The following is a 19,651-nucleotide window of genomic DNA, read 5'->3' on the forward strand; positions in this document are numbered from 1 at the left end:
GGATGCTGATTTTAGCTATAAGGTTAAAGGCAAAAGACTTCTTTATTTTACTGAATGCCACAGTGCCTACTTATTGCATTAAGGGTTGCTTCATTTTCAAGCTGCAGCAACTTCATAATAGCATCTTTAAACTATAATGTTCTTTTTTTTACACTGGAAATGTCACTCAGCAAGTAAAACTAGATCAACCATATCCAATTCTGTCCTTGTGCTTAGTTTTCATAGCTGGTCTTTCATATTGTGCTTAATGCCCTGAACAAGAATAATCAAACATGCCTAACCCATCAAACTTAGTGGTTACACCAAAAAGCCCACTAACGTAGCACATATAGAATTAATATGAGGTCAGGGTTGAGGACCAAATATGCATTGATTTGACTCAGAAATCTATCCTTTATCAGTAAAACTCCCATGAGATTAACACAGCTCTAATGGAGAGCTTGGGGAACAGAGGGGCAATGCTGAGCAGATTGTGTCCTGCTTGTTGCCCCTCGCTTATACACTTCTTATAAGCACAGTTCATCTGTTGCAGGGTGACACTTACTGGAGATAATTCTCCTTTTCAAGATATTATGTAGATTACTTTCCAGGAAAACCTCATTCAGTGCTGGTAAAAAACTGCAGAATTTTTTTCTGGGGAAAAAACCTCTGGTTCATCTCATCTTGCAAAGACTATCAATGGACATGCACAAGATTCAGAAGCATTGTTTGAAAAGAAACAAAGCAAATTCCAACCTCATTTTTGTTCAATGGTTTTGATGTGAAGGATCCCAACAACAGAATACCAGAGTTTCAAATATCTTTTTACCTTTTCAGTGTTAGTGAAGTGCTGAGGGCATGAAGCACCTGCCAGAAACCTCTGGAGAGTCACCTATGTAAAGATGATATTTGAAATATGGTTTCTCTAGCAGTCAGTCTTTGTCAGTAACAGCCTTCTCTTTATTGCCACTTCTTAATGCATCGAAGATGGCTCTTATTTTCCATTCCTTTCTTTCCCTCTGCCCTGCACTGGCAGCTCTTTAAATAACCACATATCTTATTTGGTGGCTTTTAGCAGAGAGAGCTGAGCATAATTGGCAATATATTTTCCAGTAAATTCATTAGGCAAGAAGAATACTTTTTTTTTTTTCCTATTACATCACCCCTTACACACAGGGCCATCACTTCATTTTCCATTTTACATTTAAATCTGCTTCAAAACATTCCATATCATATTACATTAGACCCTGTTGTTCTGTGCTACTTACAAATGGCAGGAGGAAATTGGGAGTAGCAAGCTAATGACCTAATTTATAGACATGGTAAGGCATCTGGAAATCAAATTTCTACCATGGCCCTCATAAGAGATCTATTATTACATCAAATCCTGAGAAAACTTTCTGGAACTTCAGTAGGACTCCTTCAGCAAACACTGCCGACTCATCCAAAGCCAACTTCTGGGGCCAATGTGTTTAACACTTGGTCAAGTTCTCTTCTAAGCTTGGAAATACTCTGAGTCTTCTCAGTGTCCTCTCAGCAAACCCTCGATCTCCTTCACTGGGGACATTACAGGTAGGCAGTGAACACATCTTCCCCACCTTCAAGACACTGGGGACAGCAAAACTGCAAACTGCAGATATGTGCCTGAATAATGACTTCCTCTTAAAATGCCCCAGTGTGCAAGAGTGAGAAATAATCTAATTCTCTTCACACTTTATCAGATGTTGAAGACATTAAGTCAGCAAAGGGCATCAGGGAAGGCAGAACTAAGCACTGTTGCCTGTTCTAGGAGGTTAAAACTGACTGCCCTGACTCATTCCAGCTGCCAGCTCTGCTCTGCAGGGCAGTGTTACATCCACTTTCACCCACATTAGCAAGAGAAGTCTCCTGGCATTGCTCTGCACTGGCACACCACCTACTAGAGCTATGGGATAGATGCCTGGGATGTAGTGACACAACAAAGAATTTCACATTGCCCAGAGAAAGGAGATGGAGGTGCTCTTTGCTGACCTGTCACATGCTGGGCAGCCTTCCTAGTTATATATCCTCCCTGGCTGATATTTCTCCCAGATCCAGCTGTTCCAGTGTCAGCCCTTCAACATGCTCACATGGTTCTGTGCCAACCTGCCCTAGTTGCTGGCAGGTAGCTGACCCTGGAGAGATATATAAGGGAGCTGGATGTTTCTTCAGGCATTCCAGGGTTTTGACTCAAAGATTAATCTCACCTGTAGGTGAGTAATGCCTTGTGTTAATCAGTAACCTTAAAATCACGTTCAAAGCAGGGTGAAGTGAAATACATTATTTCCAAGGTGATTTATTTTCAATCTACAAATAAACAACGCATTTTCAAAACTTTATAAAATATAAAAGTGAAGAAATTAAAGAGTCTGCCACTATTCTGATCACATCTGAAAGGTTGACTATTTGTATTCCTGACTCATTTTAATTCATCTTCCTGTTGAAGCATGTTAACCTTAACAGTTTTTTCAGCCAGACTCTCTTTTGAGATTCTCCAGCTCCATCCTTATTCCACCCTGATTCTGGATGCCTATCAAATTTTTTTAGTTCTGTCTTACCCAACAGATAACAAAAGGAGGATTAAAATTAAGGGGGAAAAAGGAGATGTTTCTGTAAGGGAACAATTACTATTTGTTTTACTTGACTGGCCTGTGAGCGATTTCTTGGCTGGATGAGAGGTAAAACTTCTCTCTGTCCAACAATCTCGTGCCCCTTTATGCATATATTTTAATGTGACATATCTTCATCCATTGAACCCTGCCACGATTTGGACATTAGTAAACACAGTTGCTACAAATATTTGCATATGGGTAGCTCTTACTCTGGCCAGGTACTGAAGCAGTCAGTACTGGTTTTGGGAAGTAGTACATGTGGGCTAGGTGGATCCCATGCCTGGCTTTGAAGGGATAAATAAATCCCATAAATTCCATTGACAGTGTAGGTCTTCCATGTTCTACACTTCCAAAGTCACTGTTTCTTACCACGTGCATGCATACTCTGCGTGCATAACAAACTGCCAGCGTCACTTTCCTTCTGCCAAAAGTCTTTTCAGCTGTCACAATGTTCTGTGTATTGACAATGGTCTCCTTTGCTCTGCTTTTGCCTATTAAAGGCCAGGTCAGCCTTTATCTGCAGCAGTATTGTTGGCTGAATAGCCCTTCCCCCAAGCCACCTGGTCACATCTCTGTGCTGTGCACACAACTGCTAACAAGGTTGTCAGAGACCCAGAGTATGGAAAGGATCCAGTCCAAAACTGTTCTTCAGCCAGCTGTGTGATCAGGTGTGCTGACACAAGAGCACAGGATTGTAAGGGAATGTCAGGGAGCAGGATTCTCTAGGCGGCCTGGCCCCCAAACACCCATGTGTAAGTCAGGTTCTTCATCACATCATCCAGTGAGCTCTGTGCTATGTCAGGGAGTGCTCTCCCTCCCCACTAAGCACCCATGTCACCTATTCACAAACAGGAATCCAGAGAAGACTGGATCAGGGAAGCTTTGTAATTCCAAAGGAATGGCAAAGGGCAGTAATTGTGGAGCAAGATGCAAGATCCATAACTGAAGTAGAATCCAGGAGTTTTGTGGTATATGGAATACTTCTCTTTACAGATTTTAAGAAAAACTCATTTTAATTTTATGGGGCAAGACTGTCCATTGCAGAAAGGCAGAGATTGTCTTCATGTCCATTTCAGTGTTGTCTCTGGCTAATGATTATCCCCAGTCCTGCACAAACTGCCCATGAGAGCCGAGTGACACAGACCAACACAGGAAGCTGTCCCTGGGACTGATCACGGACCAGAACTCAAGAAGTACAGCTTATTTAGAGCTGTTCAAGCATCCTCCACCATACAGCAAAGTTAGTGTGCATTCTCCTGTTAAGCCTCCTTATTCCTTCCTGATCTATAGCCACTCTCTACCTTGGGAAATGAAACTGACAGCACAGGTGATTTTTCTTCCTACTTCCATCTGCTGCTGCAAACACATGCTGCAAGTTAAGGAGCTATGAATGATGGAATGTATGCAAATTTAACTTAATGACAGCTGCTTAAAGAGCGATGGGCTAGAAAGGAGAGCACAAAGGCCTTTGGGTGGAGTATGTAAATGAAGAGAGAGTTTCTTTCTAAAGGACTATGTGTTGGGAAAAAAAGTACTCGAGGAACAGTGGAGGTTTTAAAGGGTAGGAGTAGGATCAAAAAGGTTTTGTAGGTCTATAGGGAGGCAATATCATTCTTCTGGTGAATCAGAGAAGATACAAGTTCTCAAGGCCATTGATCTACATAGCCTAAAGTTTAGGTGAGATCCCTGAGAGCAGAATAACCATGTGCAAATTCATGCTTTTCTAAATGGGACACTGTCTCAGAACATGGCTAAATCCTGCTCTGACATATATGGTGCCTCAGAAAACACTAAAGCATGGTTTTCTGATGAGATATCCACCACTTACTTGGGTTCAGAGTATTCTAAGTGAATTAAGTTGTCTGTTCAAGTGGAAAAGATCACTAAGAATGCCATTACTAGTCATGACCATAAACACCTTTGTTAACAGAGTAGACAAATTACCTGTAGACAGATTGGTATCCCTCCAGTTATGATCTTTCTTCTTGATTTATTTTTGGCTCAAACTTAGAAACATTAATCAGAATCTAATGAAACAGGCTCTTTGAGAGGCAGGAAAAAACAACAAAACAAACATTTCGACTTCCTGACTACTCATTATTTATAGTGAAATGAAGACTGGCACTTATCTAGGAGCTTTTCCACATTATTTGCTATAATCAGTAGGTTTCAATGCCTAATCATACAATGACAGCATCACCAAGAGGAAAGATGACAGACATTATTCAAGACAAATAATGCTGCAGGCAAAATACAGAAAGCTTGCCTAATCATTCTTGTTATAATGAGGATTCCAAACTTTACCTCCACAGTTTCTTGCAACACTTCTATTAGTATTTGGCATGTGACACTAAATAATTGAGGTGCTAATAATTAGGGACACAAGGAGTGACAGCAGGAAGAAAAGATGTCACATGTCACCACTCTCACAACCTGTTCCTGCTGCTGGCACTTTCTTTAGCTCCTGTGTCCTGACAATGGATTGTACAACCTTAATACAATTCTAATTGCATTAGGAGGTTTTAAAATATGTTATGCTGATCTGTGTTGAATTCAATGGAAATTGTGCTCCTACTGCCAAAATGCATAATTAAGAACAAGATTTAGGTATCTTCTGGGAAATACAGCTCATAAGAGGACTGGTTCTGAGGTCTGCTATACTGTCCTACCTGAGGACAGAAGCACAGCCTAAAAAGTCAAACCAAAGCACTGTCCATCATGGACATGTATTTATTTCAGCTGAAATGGTCATCTAGGGGCAACTTCTGTGTCATTCTCTGTACTTTTCTTCATAAGAAACCAGCAACATGGAGTTGTGATTTTATGAAAACTGCCAAAAACTGATAGCAAAATTAATTTTCAACAGAGCAATAGCCCATTTACAGCCCCATCTTGCATGGGTAAAGTGAAGGCTATTTTTTTTCTTTAGGGACATTCACCAAGGTTTAAATGTCCTAGAAGTTCAGGCATTTAGTGAATCTCCCAAGCAAAATGTTCTCATGTGTACACCAACTCCCAGAAACTAAGGAGTTTCAACAGCCAGCTAAACAGTTGGTAAGGTTCTATCTTTATTTATACTTGAAGAAAAGAAACCATTTCTAAGTTGCCAGGCTTCATCATCAAAGCGCATCTATACTTAGTTTTTAGTGACAACCCCAAAGGTTACAAAAATATGAGTTACCCTCACACAAAAAATATCACTGACATTGAAATAGCAAGATGTTTTTTGTATGGGATTTTCAGACTTTTCTTTGACAATTTGGACAGCTGACTCTACATATTGATTAAAAAGATCACAGAAATGAAAGAGGTGGGAAGAAAACATCTACAGATGTCATCTAGGTCAATGCAGTCACCTAGAGAAGGTGGCACAGGATGTTGTGCTGAGTTTTGACTATCACCAAAGACAGCCCCTCTGGCCAACCTGGTTTCAGTCTGCAGTTAACCATAAAATTTTTTTCCCCTTAGATTTGAGTGGAATTCCCTGCATTTTATTTTTTGTCCATTGTCTTGTGTCTTTTCCTTGTCATCACTGAGAATAATTTGACTCAACCTTTCTTATTTCCCTTTCTTACTCCTCAGTATGTCAATTTCTCTCTTGTATGGGAGAGCCCAGACCAGGACAAATCACTGGAGATGTGTCTCACCAGTGCTGAGTAAAGGGGAAGAGCCACCTCCTTTGACCTGCTGCCAAAACTCCTCCTACAGCAGCTCAGGTTATTGTTGGTCTCTTTTGCTGCAAGGACACATTACTGGCTCATGTTCAACTTGGTGTCCAACAGAACCCCAAGGCCCTTTTCTGCAAAGTTATTTTTCAGCCAGTCAGCCCCCAACACAGCTGATGCATGGTGTTACCCATCTCCAGATGCAGGACTTTTCTTTTTCCTTTGTAGAACTTCATGAGGCTCCTGTCTATTTCCCCAGCCTGTTGCAATTCTGAGCAGGAGCACATCCCTCTGGTCTATCATCTGCAAAGGGTGTACTTTGTCACATCCCTCAGGTGGTTAGTGAAGCTTTAAACAGTTCTGGACCCAGTTTTGACCCTTAGAATTCTCCACTAGTGACCGGCTTCCAGCTGGACTTTGTGCCACAGCTGCCCTCTGAGCCCATTGGCACAGCCAGTTTCCAATCTGCTGCACTGTCACTTACCTCAACTATCCATCACCATTTTGTCTTAAGGATGTTAGCGAACAATGTCAAAAGCCTTGTTAAAGTCAAGACAAACAACAGTGTTGCTTTACTCTCATCCACAAGCCAGCCAGATCACCACAGAAGACCATCAGGTTGGGTCAGGCAGAATTTCTCCTTTATAAATCCATGTTTACTTTCCTAATCACCTTCTTGTCTTTCAAGTGTCTGGAAACAGTTTCCACAATTATTCATGCCCTCATGCTGCCAGGGATCAGAGTGACACTGACCAGCATGTAGTGCTCCAGATTTTTTTTTCCTTGAAGATGGGAGTGGCAGTTGCTTACTTCCAGCCTTTTCTAGGGAGCCTTATTCTCATTCCAAGTAATTTCCAGGCAAAAAGAGCCTGACCACCACATTTTTCCCAAGTTTCATACTTTCAGTTCCTGCTTTGTGATCCATACTCCTCCCTTTCAAATCTTAGCATTGTAAAAATCGACCAAACATCCATGTTACTGCAGTGTGACACAAGGCAGGAGAGGCACAAGGGAGTACATCTACTGGGGTGCTTCTGCGCCTTCCTGCCCTTCCTTCTAAGGAAAGGAGTAAGGATTCTGCTCATTTGATCTGTCTGCTCTCCTCCAGGAGCCAGACAAGTGAAGCAGATATCTGACCAAAAACTGAGCTGATCATTCATTGGAGACTGAGGTTTTTCATCTCCCTAGAAACTGGCTCCTACCACAGCAGAATCATTATTACCTTTGGCCTCTTCCCAAATAAAAAGCACAAAGCTTGCAGACTATTATCAGAAGCAGCTTCCAGCTTTGCCTGAGAAGTGGTTCTATACAGGGACAGAAACATTACTGAAATGCAAATTGAAGCAGTGAGAATATGCATTGCCAAAAGGAGAAGTTAGGCAACATGGGGAAAGCATATTTTCTGACGAGAGATGACCAGTCTTTCTCTTCTTTCAATTATATGCCAAACCCTTCATATGTTTAAAAATCCTCACAGGACACATCCAAGTACCTCAGACCCAAAGGGTGACTTTCTTGGCCAGCTTGGAAAGAATATTTTCACAGCCTATGTTTCCTTCCCTGATTCCACATCCACAAATGCAACTTTAGTTCAAGAACTCCATGTCAGCCCAGTCCCCTTATGTTTACATTATGTAAATCTGGCACCATAGGCCACGTGTAGCTACAGAACCATCTTGGCCATCTCTCCATTACAATGCTTTTCACATAAAGTTTTCAAGTCATGTATCTGAACCTATGTTCAGTGCGACACTCTTGAAGTATGCAAAGCCAATGGATCAAGCTCTTCAGCAAGGTAGAATTTTTTTGCTTGAAAATATTTTGAATTTAAAATAAATACTATATTTTCTAATTTATCCAGCTGTTTCACATTTTCAGGCCTTCTTCCACAACATGGTCTACATGGACTATGTAAACAAGCAAAGCAAGTGTTTCAGTAAACTGTGAAATTGGGCATTCTACACATTCTACCTCAGTAGGTGACTTATTTGAGACAGTGACTAAACTCTGGCAGCTGAGCCTATCAGGCTCATCTGAGGATCAGATCGTACAAAAATCTATCCTCTCATCTTTTCTAAAGGGTCCAAAAGAGAAGTGAGATAAATACCCACATCTTTCCTTTAAAGTTTAAGTGTAGAAGAAAACCAGATATTGGTGGGAAACCACCCAACATCTTTTCAAAGGTGTTAGCTGTGCAAATTCACTCACATGCTGGTACTTAAACTATGGTTTTTCTGGCAGAGGATAGCATTGGGAAAGAAGATAAATGCTCCTTCATATGTCAAATACAATTCTGATTTCTTGAAAGAAGATTTTAAGAAAGAGGACATAAAGGCAGATGTTGGTTTGTGCACTTTGTATCCATTCCTGACTCCAGTCTTCTACAACTGCATTTTTTAACAGAATTGGAGGTAGCTGGGATTAGAGTCCTGTTACACTGGGCATTTGTTGTATGAAATAGAGCACATAGAAAACTACACACAGACAGAGAAGACTAGTAGGTCTTCTAGGAAACTGCTGGATTTTAGAATCTCCCCTCCACAACACCACAAGCAGTTGACAAGTGTCCTCATCCTGCTTGGCCATTTTCCAGCCCCTGCAGTTTTTGGTTTTTTCCCTAGTATTGCCTCTTTTAGGCTCAGACACACAAAGCATACACATACGGAAACCCCACAGGATTAGTCATTCTTTGTTTTTCCATTCACATCCTAAACAAACATCCCTGAAAGAAGTTAGGTATCCATGTACATGACAGAATCACAGAGCCAACTTAGGTTTGATAAGTCCTTTAAGACTACTGAGTCCAATATTATCCTGACACTGCCAAGTCCATCACTAAACCATCTCCCTTAGTGTCACATCTATGAGTCTTTTAAATACCTCGAGGGATGGTGACTCAACCATTTCCTGGGCACCCTTGTTCCAGTGCTTGGCAACCCTTGTAGTGAAAACATTTTCTTAATGTCCAATCCTCCCCTGATGCAACTTGGACTCTTTCTCTCATCCTGTTGCTTGTTACCAGGAGAAGAGGACAACCTCCAGCTGGTTACAATCTCCTTTCAGGCAGCTGTAGAAGGTGATAAGAACCCCCCTGAGCCTCCTTTTCTCCAGGCTAAATACCTCCAACTCTCTCAGATGCTCCTCACAGGACTTGTGCTCCAGACTCTTCATCAGCTCTGTTGCCCTTCTCTGGACCTGCTCCATCACCTCAATGTCTTTTTTGAAGTGAGTGGCCCAGAACTGGACACAGCACTCAAGGTGTGGCTTTACCAGTGCCGAGTACAGGGGGACAATCACTGCCCTGTTCCTGCTGGCCACACTGTTGCTGATACAAGCCAGGATGCCATGGGCCTTCTTGGCCATCTGGGCACACACTGGCTCATGTTCAGCTGGATGTCAAGCAGCACCTCCAGGTCCTTTTCCACCAGGCAGGTTTCCAACTGCTCTTCCCCAAGCCTGCAGTGTTCAGCGGGGTTGTTCTGACCCAAGTGCAGAACCCAGCACTTCACCTTGTTGAACCTCACACAATTGGTCTTTTCCCATCATTCCAGCCTGTTCAGATCCCTCTGTAGACCCTCCCTACCCTGCAGCAGATCAGCACTCCTGCCCAACTTAGTGTCATCTGCAAACCGACTGATTCAATCCCCTCATCCACATCATTGATAAAGAAATTAAACAGGACTGGCCCCAACACTGATCCCTGGGGAACACCACTTGTGACAAGCTGCCAACTGGATATAACTCTGTTCACCACCACTCTCTGGGCTCAATCAGTAGTTTTTATCCAGCAAAGAGTACATTCATCCAACCCACAAGCAATCAGTTTCTCTAGGAGAATTCTATGGAAAAGATACTTCCTGGCTGTTCTACAATAGTTAGAGAGCACCTCTCTTTCACTGGCTTCAGTACCACATTAATGCAAAGCTGTAATTTTTTTGTACTCTTCAAAAGTCTTGAAGCATTGCTATCTCAGAAGCAAAGCATAATTTTTCTGCTTTCTTTCAACAAATATCCAGCCTGCAGCCTCAGCTGACGTACTGGTCATGAAGATAAGTAGACATTTGCTTCAGTGCTGTCTTTGCTCCATATATTAAATTTTCCATTGCATTTGGTCGCTACCTTAAATGGAATCTTCTTCTCAAAATCTGCAGAATCCCCTCATTATTGGCTCCAAAAAGGCAATATATAAATATATATAAAATAGAGTAACCTATAACATATAGTCTTTGTAATAGAGAGGTGTAGTATTTTGTATCTACACATTCATGTATATATGATATGAAAGAAAAAAATTATGCACACTTTTTACACACACCACATACCATTTTTTTTCCTTAAAGAAATATATCCTGAGGTTTCAAGTTGATAAGAATCTGAAAGAAGGAAAAGCTACTCCTGACTGAGACTATTTGCACATGGTAAGATATTGCTGGAAGTTATTTAGGTACTGTAGTGATGGCTGAATACCTGTAGAAACCAAAATAGTAAAAATATATTCACAGACAAGAACCTTATTTTTCACTTCTTTGCTATCTTTCTACATACTATTCTTGGTTATTTCCAAAACTGTTAGAATGTCTACAGAAATCCTTAAGCTGATGCCCAAGAGAATCTCCTTTCATCTGTGGAAGAACTGCAAAAATTTCTGTGAAGTTCCCATCTGCCCAGGGCGCTACAAACTGTGATCAGCAACAAAGATGACATGTCAGTGCAACCATTCTTGCAACCACTTCCTGAGCTAATTTGGAAATGTGTTATCTGCAGTCACAGACTAACCTATGCCCCTGCAAAGTGCTCTGAGGTTCAGCATTTCAGTTGTTCCACCACATACCTGGGTGCACCATCCCACCTTATGCCCTCATTTTCATGCAGAGTTTTCATACCAGTCACTGAATATGAATAATGAAGACCTAGTAGAGTGAACAGCAGAACATATCCACTCCAGGTATTGCCAGAGACACTGCAAAGATATTGTCAGGTTCAATTCTAGAAACCACCTCACTAATCTCTAAGTAGCACTGATTTTCAGATGGTAGTCTAAAGATTCTGTATTCTATTAGCAATGCCTTGATTCATCCTCTTGCTTGCTAAATCTGATTAATATTGAATTACATCAAATTTAGAAGGCTGTGCTGTGATTAATTTCACTAGAAGTTCTTCAGATTTCAAAAATGAAATACTTAGCTGTTGCTATAAAACTTACTTGTGGGTCTTGGCAAGGTGATGCCATGTACACACATGAAATGCAAACCACATTAATGACACTTCACTTCTTTGTCTTCTAATAAAAGAAGACAAAGAAGTGAAGGTCAAATGTTTTAAGTCCCAAGGCAGTACAAAGCTTGTGTCTCAGGGTTGTGTTTGTGCAGGCAGAAAAATCTCTTATATACTGCAGAGTTCCTCATCCTGTCAGCCGGAGCACAGGGCCACAGCCATCACACTACAGAGCTGTCACAGCACATTTGAGCACTCTGATCCCTCATGGCCTGCTGGGCTCAATGCTTCCCCAGTGCACAGGTGACAGACATCCGTCTGTGTCACCAGTTTCACAAGGCCAGATCTCTTGGCAGTGGCAAAAGTTCAATAACCAGTTCACAACAAAACATTCAGAAACAAAGAACCAGAGGCACTGACCAGTGGCAGTGGCATTTTGATAGTGGTCAAAAAGGTCACACGTGCAAGTGAAGCTTTGTTGTGAATGACAGATGCCTCTTATGGTCAGGGGCTCTCAAAAGAAAAGCCAGGCAAATGAACCATCGACCTTACTAGTCCTGAAGAAACATAAGTCTTTTTGGCTATTCCAAGGGTCAGTAGATGTAAACTAGAGATAGGTTCAAGCTTCCAGATTGAGATGCAGTCTGGATTACAATTTAGAATCTTCCCTTCTTTCTTGATGCAAAAATGTCTTTTCATGTGAGGCCGGGCTTATCTCTATTGCACAGACCTCACAATGCAAGAGAATGCTTGCCTGAATAAGACTGGCAGAAGCACACCATGTGTCAGAGGGATTTAAACTGGCAAACTAGTTTGCCTCCTGGCAAACAAAACTTGCAGGTTCAGAGTTTATGATCTCAGGAAAGCAATCGTAAACTTCTTATGAGTGTTTTTACCATACAGAAGCCCCATGATGCAGCACTGCAAGTGAAATTCAAGATAAACAACAAGGTATTGACATCCTGAATGCTTTTCCTGGATGTGCAAAAGATGAGAGATTTTTCCCTTCTTTCTTGTATACACAAGTGAAAAACACACACTCCTTCCTCAGCACTGACTCAGTTGTTGCATAAGGATTATTTGTTCCAACTGCAGTTAAATCTCTTCAACACAGACTTACTTTGGGCTGTTGCCAAGGCTTTAACAGAAGCTTCACTTAAGCAGCCATAAGAAATCATTTCATTTGTGCTAAGATCCCCTTGAACCTGAGCTTGTCTGCCTAGCTTGACTCAGTATTGCCAGCTGACTCCTGGGTCTCAGATCTCAGTTGTCACAATCTTCTAGAGCTTTCTCACACTCCCCCAAAGATTTTCTTATCTTTCTATTTATCCACTTTCTATATGTTACCATCTTCCTGGTGAACTAAATTAATTTAGTTGGCAACTGACCTGGAAGGAAAAGAAACATGTAATCGTGGAATTATTATGGAAGCAGTAAACACAACTAAGTCAAGGGATGGAATCTCCATTGCTGGCTCATATCCCAAGTTGGACAGACAGCAAAATATCATTTTTACATAAAAATCACAGGTGGAAAACACCCTACCACAAGCTTTTCTGCCCATGCATATTATGCTAAGTGTATGCTGGAAGAGGCTAAAAATAAGTAAACTAATGTGGCAAACTCAGATGCAACAGGAACTACAGTCAGGGTAGAGGACAATAAAATTATGGTTTTGGGCTGTGGGAAGGGACTACAGTGCAATGAGAAGGAAGCAGATGCAAGAGTCACTCAAGGCAAAAAACTGCTGCAAGGCAGTTCAAGCCTTAGATCTCTGAGAGCAATTTTCTGAGGTGCTTCTTGTGTCTTGACTAGGACAAGACAAGGAGGACAGGTACCATTGAGTTATTCAAGGCATAATACATAACAGTATTAGACAGAGTGGGTTTAATTTACTATGAGCTGGGAAAGCCTGGGGTAGATAAGCCTACAAAGAAAGAAATGTCTCACTGCACAACAAAAACAATTTGTTCACAACTGAAATTAAAATCAATATAGAACAGTTTTTTCAAAAAAGTCAACAGATGTGAAGAAGAACAATATAATATGTTAAAATATATTTAAGGGATTAAGTCATTAAACTAAAGATAAAATTTTTAAATAAAATCTAGCATAAAAGTTGATAAGCATCTAACAGGAAACAGTGAATTACAGTGCCAAAAAAAAAATTGTTAAGCAGGTCTATAAAAATAGATAATCAGTTCAAGATCATCCTTTCAAATATTTTTCAAGAGCCTAAAAATAAGGTGGTGGTCTTAAATGCTTGGTCTATGTGATAATAAAATAACTCAAAAAAGTTGGTGAAAAGTCCAATATATGATGCATGATAATACTGAAGATTAACTAATTATATAGGAATGCTATACTAGTAGGGACATCTGTGAAAGAGTATGTACATATTAAAAAAAGCCAATAGTCAAATAGGACACAAAAATTAACAGCGTCAATAAGAAACATTGAATTCATACAGGCTGAATTTTAATGCCCAAATTGAAAAGGATTATTATTTTTGTTGCTATTGTTATTTTTGTTATTACTTTCCTAACTATCCAGAGGAGCTGCTGGGAAAAGAATGTGAGTGTAGAGGGCTAATAATGGAAGAGAAATTTTACACTTCTACATATGGAGTAAACGTCACAATAGCACATAAGAAACAATTTTACACCACTTAAACTGTATTTTCTTGGAACAAATAACATGCAGAAAAGGAGAAGCAATGCTTGACTGTTTCCTGAGTGCACTACTGGACTTGGATCAAAATGATACTGACATAGTGACCATAATTATTAAAAAAATACTCCAAGAGAGTCTTGATTATTAAATGTTTATGGTTATTGAAAAAAATCCCCAAGAGAGAAAATCACATCCATACCAAACCCCAGCATTTAGTACTGGCACATTAGAAGTATAAACAGGATAGAACAGCTGCAACCTGCTACTGGCTAGAACTCGAGAGCATGAGAAACCGGAGAATTTTGGGTCATAGGTGTGCAACAAAGCACACATGGAGAGGTACAGATGAATGAATGCTTTGCACTGATGAGCTTGCTTAGATGTCTTCAACCACACAGTGCTTTGCAGGGGCAAATATGAGAGCTGGGTCAAACTGAAGAGACAGTGGAAAGGTCTTAGAACAAATCAGTAGAAGTAGCACAAAAAAATGCACCAAAAGCAGGTAACTCTGAAGATTCCTAAAGGAATTGAGCTATTAATCGGGAGATGCAAACCCTCGCTGAAATCAGACATATTGTCTGAAGAATGGAGGAAAGGAAATATGATGACAATTTATTGGAATATTTCCATGGGTAAGACCTAATAAATTGAAGTTCTTTGCAGGAAATCAGAAAAAAAAAAAAAAAAAGGAAAAAAAAGAGGAAAAAAATAGAAAAAAAAGTGCCTTCAAGTCAGGTATAATCTAGTCCTTTTAGGTTTGAGTTCTGACACATCTGAGGACCTACAGGGACAGGACTCACACTACTTCATATTTTAGAGTATACATAGCAATTTCTAACATAAGTGAACAATTTTCTGATTCATAGTAAAAACTTAAAAGATTAATTGCTTAATTAATCTAGATCACCAAACAAATGAAAAAAACTCCATCAAACTACTGAAAATCAATTTTAGACTTGATTGACAAATTAGAGTAAATAGTACAAACAACTGATAATCTGTGTACTTAAATTGATTATGTAGTGCTAAGGAATGTACATTGATTATATACATCAAATTCCACAGCTCACAATCCTATGCCAAGTTTCATGCCATTGCTTTTTGCAACATTCCCATTTACTCTGCCTTACCTTGTTCTTACTCCTCTGATTTATTTTTCCATTTCTCACTTACCATTTATCTCAAGCTCCTGTGCTAACAACCTGTGCTGGCCTATGCCATTCCCTGTAATACCTAATTATTTTCCCATTCTTGACGTTTAGCTGGTTTTCAATATGTTTTCCCATATTTATTAATTTTTTTAATATCTTTTATCATCCTAATTTCATCAGTGTTTCAATCTGTAGCCCATTCCCCATATCAACCATAGTTCTAGTTTCACCTTGTGACAGTAAGATACTTTCCCATGACTACTTAAAACTGATTTTGTGTGAAGAATTCCGGCTCTGATCTTATTATTTCATCAATAATCATTTGACAAAAGAGTTTTCAAATATTTAACATGGCACATTGCATTTCATCTCGCTTTTCATAGGCTTTTAGTTTCCTGAGCTTTGATCTTCATTTAGATTGCTGGGTTGTGGAAAGCACTGATCATATGGTAATGCTCTTTTTCACTGTAATGACCATGACCTAATCAATTTAAAGATGATTTGTACCCAACAGTCCATCAGTTAAACAGGTTCTGCAGCTGTATAAGCTGCCTCAGAACTGCGTACCAGTCTACTACAGAACAGAAGCAGTGAGCACATATTTTGATGTTAAACATCACCCTGTGTTAGAATTCACATACAAAACAGTTTTACATTGTTTAACCTTAAAAAGATTGTTAACCTTGTTTGAAAGTTTTCAGAATCACTCTTACAGTTTGTGAGCAATCCAACCATGCCAGAGCACAACGTGCAATGCCAGCTAACACATTGCTGTAGCTACTATAATTAGAGGTCATTAGCAGCACTATCTAAAGTCATGAAGCCATAATTACCTGCACCCATGTTGAAATGATGCTTGTGAAACTAAACAATAACTCTGTGTCAGACTATCTAGAAAAAATCTGCTAATGAAAAGAGACAAGTGCACCGACCAGGAACAACAGAGTGTGTACATCATGTCATTACAGCAGATCACAACTCTGAAAGCAAGATCTAGCCTGTAAGCAAAGTGAAACAGACAGGCTAAGATTACTTCAGAAACTAAAGATTATGACCACTACCTTTATCCTGTTTTTTAATTACATATCAGAAACTTAGTTCTCTACCTCTTTTGTCTATGTTATTGTCTACATGACAATCTCTACATGGATGTGTAAGGAGGGATTTTTTAAACAAGTATTTTATGTTAAAAATCAATTTCAAGGACTAATTAATATCCAAAATGCAACAATTTGGTAGTATTCTGTACTTCTTTTTTTCCAGAGAAACCAATGGTAAAACTCATAAGGAAAGGAAGACTTTAAATACATTCCTATTCTCAGACACTGGGTTCTAAGAAAAAATTAAATCAAACTTCTCAGCTTAAAGATAACTTAGAAGAACACAGAAAGAGAATATAAAAGGTTTTTAAAGAGAAAACAGTATTTATTTTTTAAAAAGGATAAAAAATAAGGAATCTAAACTAGACTTTCAAATTAAAAAGCTCAACTTAGACCACAAAAAATCTTAATGTTAACAATGGTGAAAGAGTGAGCTGAGTCACTTAGAAAGATTTTAAATTTTGTGAGATTTTCTTACAATGTGACTTTTTTGGTCACATGACTACCTCAGGGATTTTGACAAAATATTAAGTAGCAACAGTTAGCAGCAATTCGGTAACCCCCCAATGCAGTAGCCTGAGTCTTCCTGAGAATAAAGCAAAACTGCTAGCTGTCAAGTGAATTAACAAAACTATTAGTCCATGAATTACCAACACCAGTTCAACCAGAGCTAGAAAGAAAATACAAATTATAAAGGTAGCAGGCCTATCTGGTTCTTTCTCTGTCTCAGAACTACTGAGGTTTTGCTCATTTAGAGACTGGTAAATGGCTGACCTTTGAAACTTGCAAAAAAAGTAAAAATTATAATTAGTTACACACAATCATCTGTGAGAAGTTTAACAAGTTTAACTGATCCTACCCCAGGGCAAAAGTCCAATCCCAAAATCCTTTCCAGCCTTATTTTTGGTTATTGTAATGATCCCATTAGCTAAGAGAAAGAAGGAGAGGAAAATGTGTTTTACACCAATTGCACTAGTAAACAAGCTGTAGGATATAATTATATATATCATTGCTTTTATGAAAATGGATATTGTTAAAGCTATTATTTTCCAGATACTTTGATCTACAAGAGATCAGGGACTCCTATTCTGCATTAATGAGAGTCAAGACACGCAAGTAATCCAGAGTTTTCTTCCAACGTAACTATATGCAGACAGAAGGCCTTCTTTAAAATGAGCAGTATGAATATTTGAAACACTGATTAAAAAATTTGTGAAATGGCTTGACAAATGGTCTCATGACTTAAAGATCAGAAAATTGTCTACAGATGCTTCTATTTTACCATTCCTGTTGAAACTTCTCACTTCTTTCCATCTTACTCTGCCTTTTTAAGTGACAAGCATTCACTAATCAAATGTGAAGACAAGCTACAATTCAGACAGCCAACAGATAAATATTCCAGGGGAATGTTAGAAAGATAGCACCATCTCAGTCCAACACTTCTGTTACAAAGACAATATCTAACACTTCTTATAAGAATAAATGGGAAGGAAATGAGAAGGATCCAGAGCAGATTTGCACTAACAGACAGGAAAAATTCCTCCAGAACCTGTTAGATGGCAGAGAGAACAAAAAGTTGGCATATTTCTTCTGTTCTTTGCCTATACAAACAAGATTATCAAAACTTACTAGGATATTTTTGTACCATTTTATCATTTTATATTAATCAAGAACACCACTTTCCTAAAATTTTGGGAGAACAATAACTGCTAAGATCAGGAATGGATCCTTCAGTATTTTATGTTTAAACTCCTTGATTTTGATCCAGGTCTTCAAGAGTTTGATTTTTCTCCCACTGCATCAAAAACTTACCCGAATAATAGTAGTAGTCAATTTCCACCACTGTTCTCAGAAAATTCACTTAATTTTAGGCTGCACTTTATGGGACACCAACACTTTCAGTCTGATTACTTCAAGAATATTAATTTCTCCTGCATTACCTGACATGGTGTCTTAGTGTGAGACAAATATTACTAACATCTTGTCCAGCATTATATGATCTATGTGCTTAGATAAAGATTAGCATGCAGTTTTGCCATTAGGAATTCCTTTTGAGTTTGTTGTATCCCTACAAACCCCACCCCTCGCCACATTTTTGCAATGTTTATAGAGTTTTAAGGCATGTCATGCAGATGCCTATTGCAGTAATTGCCAACCAGCCTTAAGGCTGGATTGAATTCTATTCATAAAGCAAGGTTAAGTCCCTTAAATCATTAATGTTGGAGCACAACTGCCAAATCTGTGTCATTTCTGAGAAGAGAAACAAATGAAACTCCAAATTGATTTTCCAGCCATGCTCCACAGCAGTTTGAAGGTTTTGGGCCATTAAAAACACTTCCTTTAAGAATGTTTCCTTAGGTTCTATTTTTTTTTTTTCTCTCAGGTCACTCTAATTTAATTAACAGTTGCCTAATTTACTGCATGAGTTAGCTTCACACACAAATATTAATGTAGGGAACTTGAAAGGGCTGCAAAGCCTTAAAGTGATTCAAGGCTTATTTTTTCTGCAGAGATAGTGGTCCTTCCAGCATACAGGATATTGTATGGGTGATAACTAGTGCATGATAACTAAAGCCTGGGAATGGAGCCTGACAACCCAGAGGCTCCAGGCATCAGAAGAAGTTCTGGCATCTGAGTCTCCTGAGTATTTCCTGCTGAGGTGGGGTAAAAGCAAATATGATGCTCATTGTCCAGCCCCCTCGAGGATACAAAATCTTCCCCTTTTTTGTGATGCCTGAACAACAGAGAGCCCTTCTTTTGTCACTTCCAAACCAAACATTCAGCTTCAATGCACCACTACAATTTCTGCTCTGGTCACAGTGTGTGTACAGCATAATGAAAAGCTGTCTCTATAAATCAGGCAGAGCCAGAGCATGGATGGAGTGACAGCTTCACACTCTGGTAAGTTGCCATGATCTCTATATAAGCTTTAAAAACTGGGTTCATTAATAAGTTGAATAGTGTGAAACTAGGGTGGGAGCCTGAAACAAAACCCAAAGGCAAAATACAGCAGAATATCTACAGAAAACATCCTGTCACTGAAATAAAACTATGGCACTTCCTCTCCTGTCCCCTTCTACCTGTGATCAAGACTATTGTCAGGCAAGAATATTTGGCAACTGGTTATTTAAATGCCTTCATATTGTCAATTAAATAAAATGTGGAGTTATGAATACTTTGGGCCAAAAGGTCCTCGATGGCTCTTTGATGCAATGTAAATTTGTAAAACTAGTTTAGAA

At 39.3% G+C, this 19,651-nt stretch overlaps 1 protein-coding gene across 1 annotated transcript in view; it reads right to left on the reverse strand.

Annotated features, from left to right (window-relative positions):
* The window catches only part of NEK10 (NIMA related kinase 10), a 159,552-nt gene that overhangs the window by 38,890 nt on the left and 101,011 nt on the right, over positions 1-19,651 (reverse strand).

This window comes from Onychostruthus taczanowskii, unplaced genomic scaffold (assembly GCF_017590055.1).
Source record: "Onychostruthus taczanowskii isolate IOZ18803 unplaced genomic scaffold, ASM1759005v1 scaffold36, whole genome shotgun sequence".
NCBI lineage: Eukaryota > Metazoa > Chordata > Aves > Passeriformes > Passeridae > Onychostruthus > Onychostruthus taczanowskii.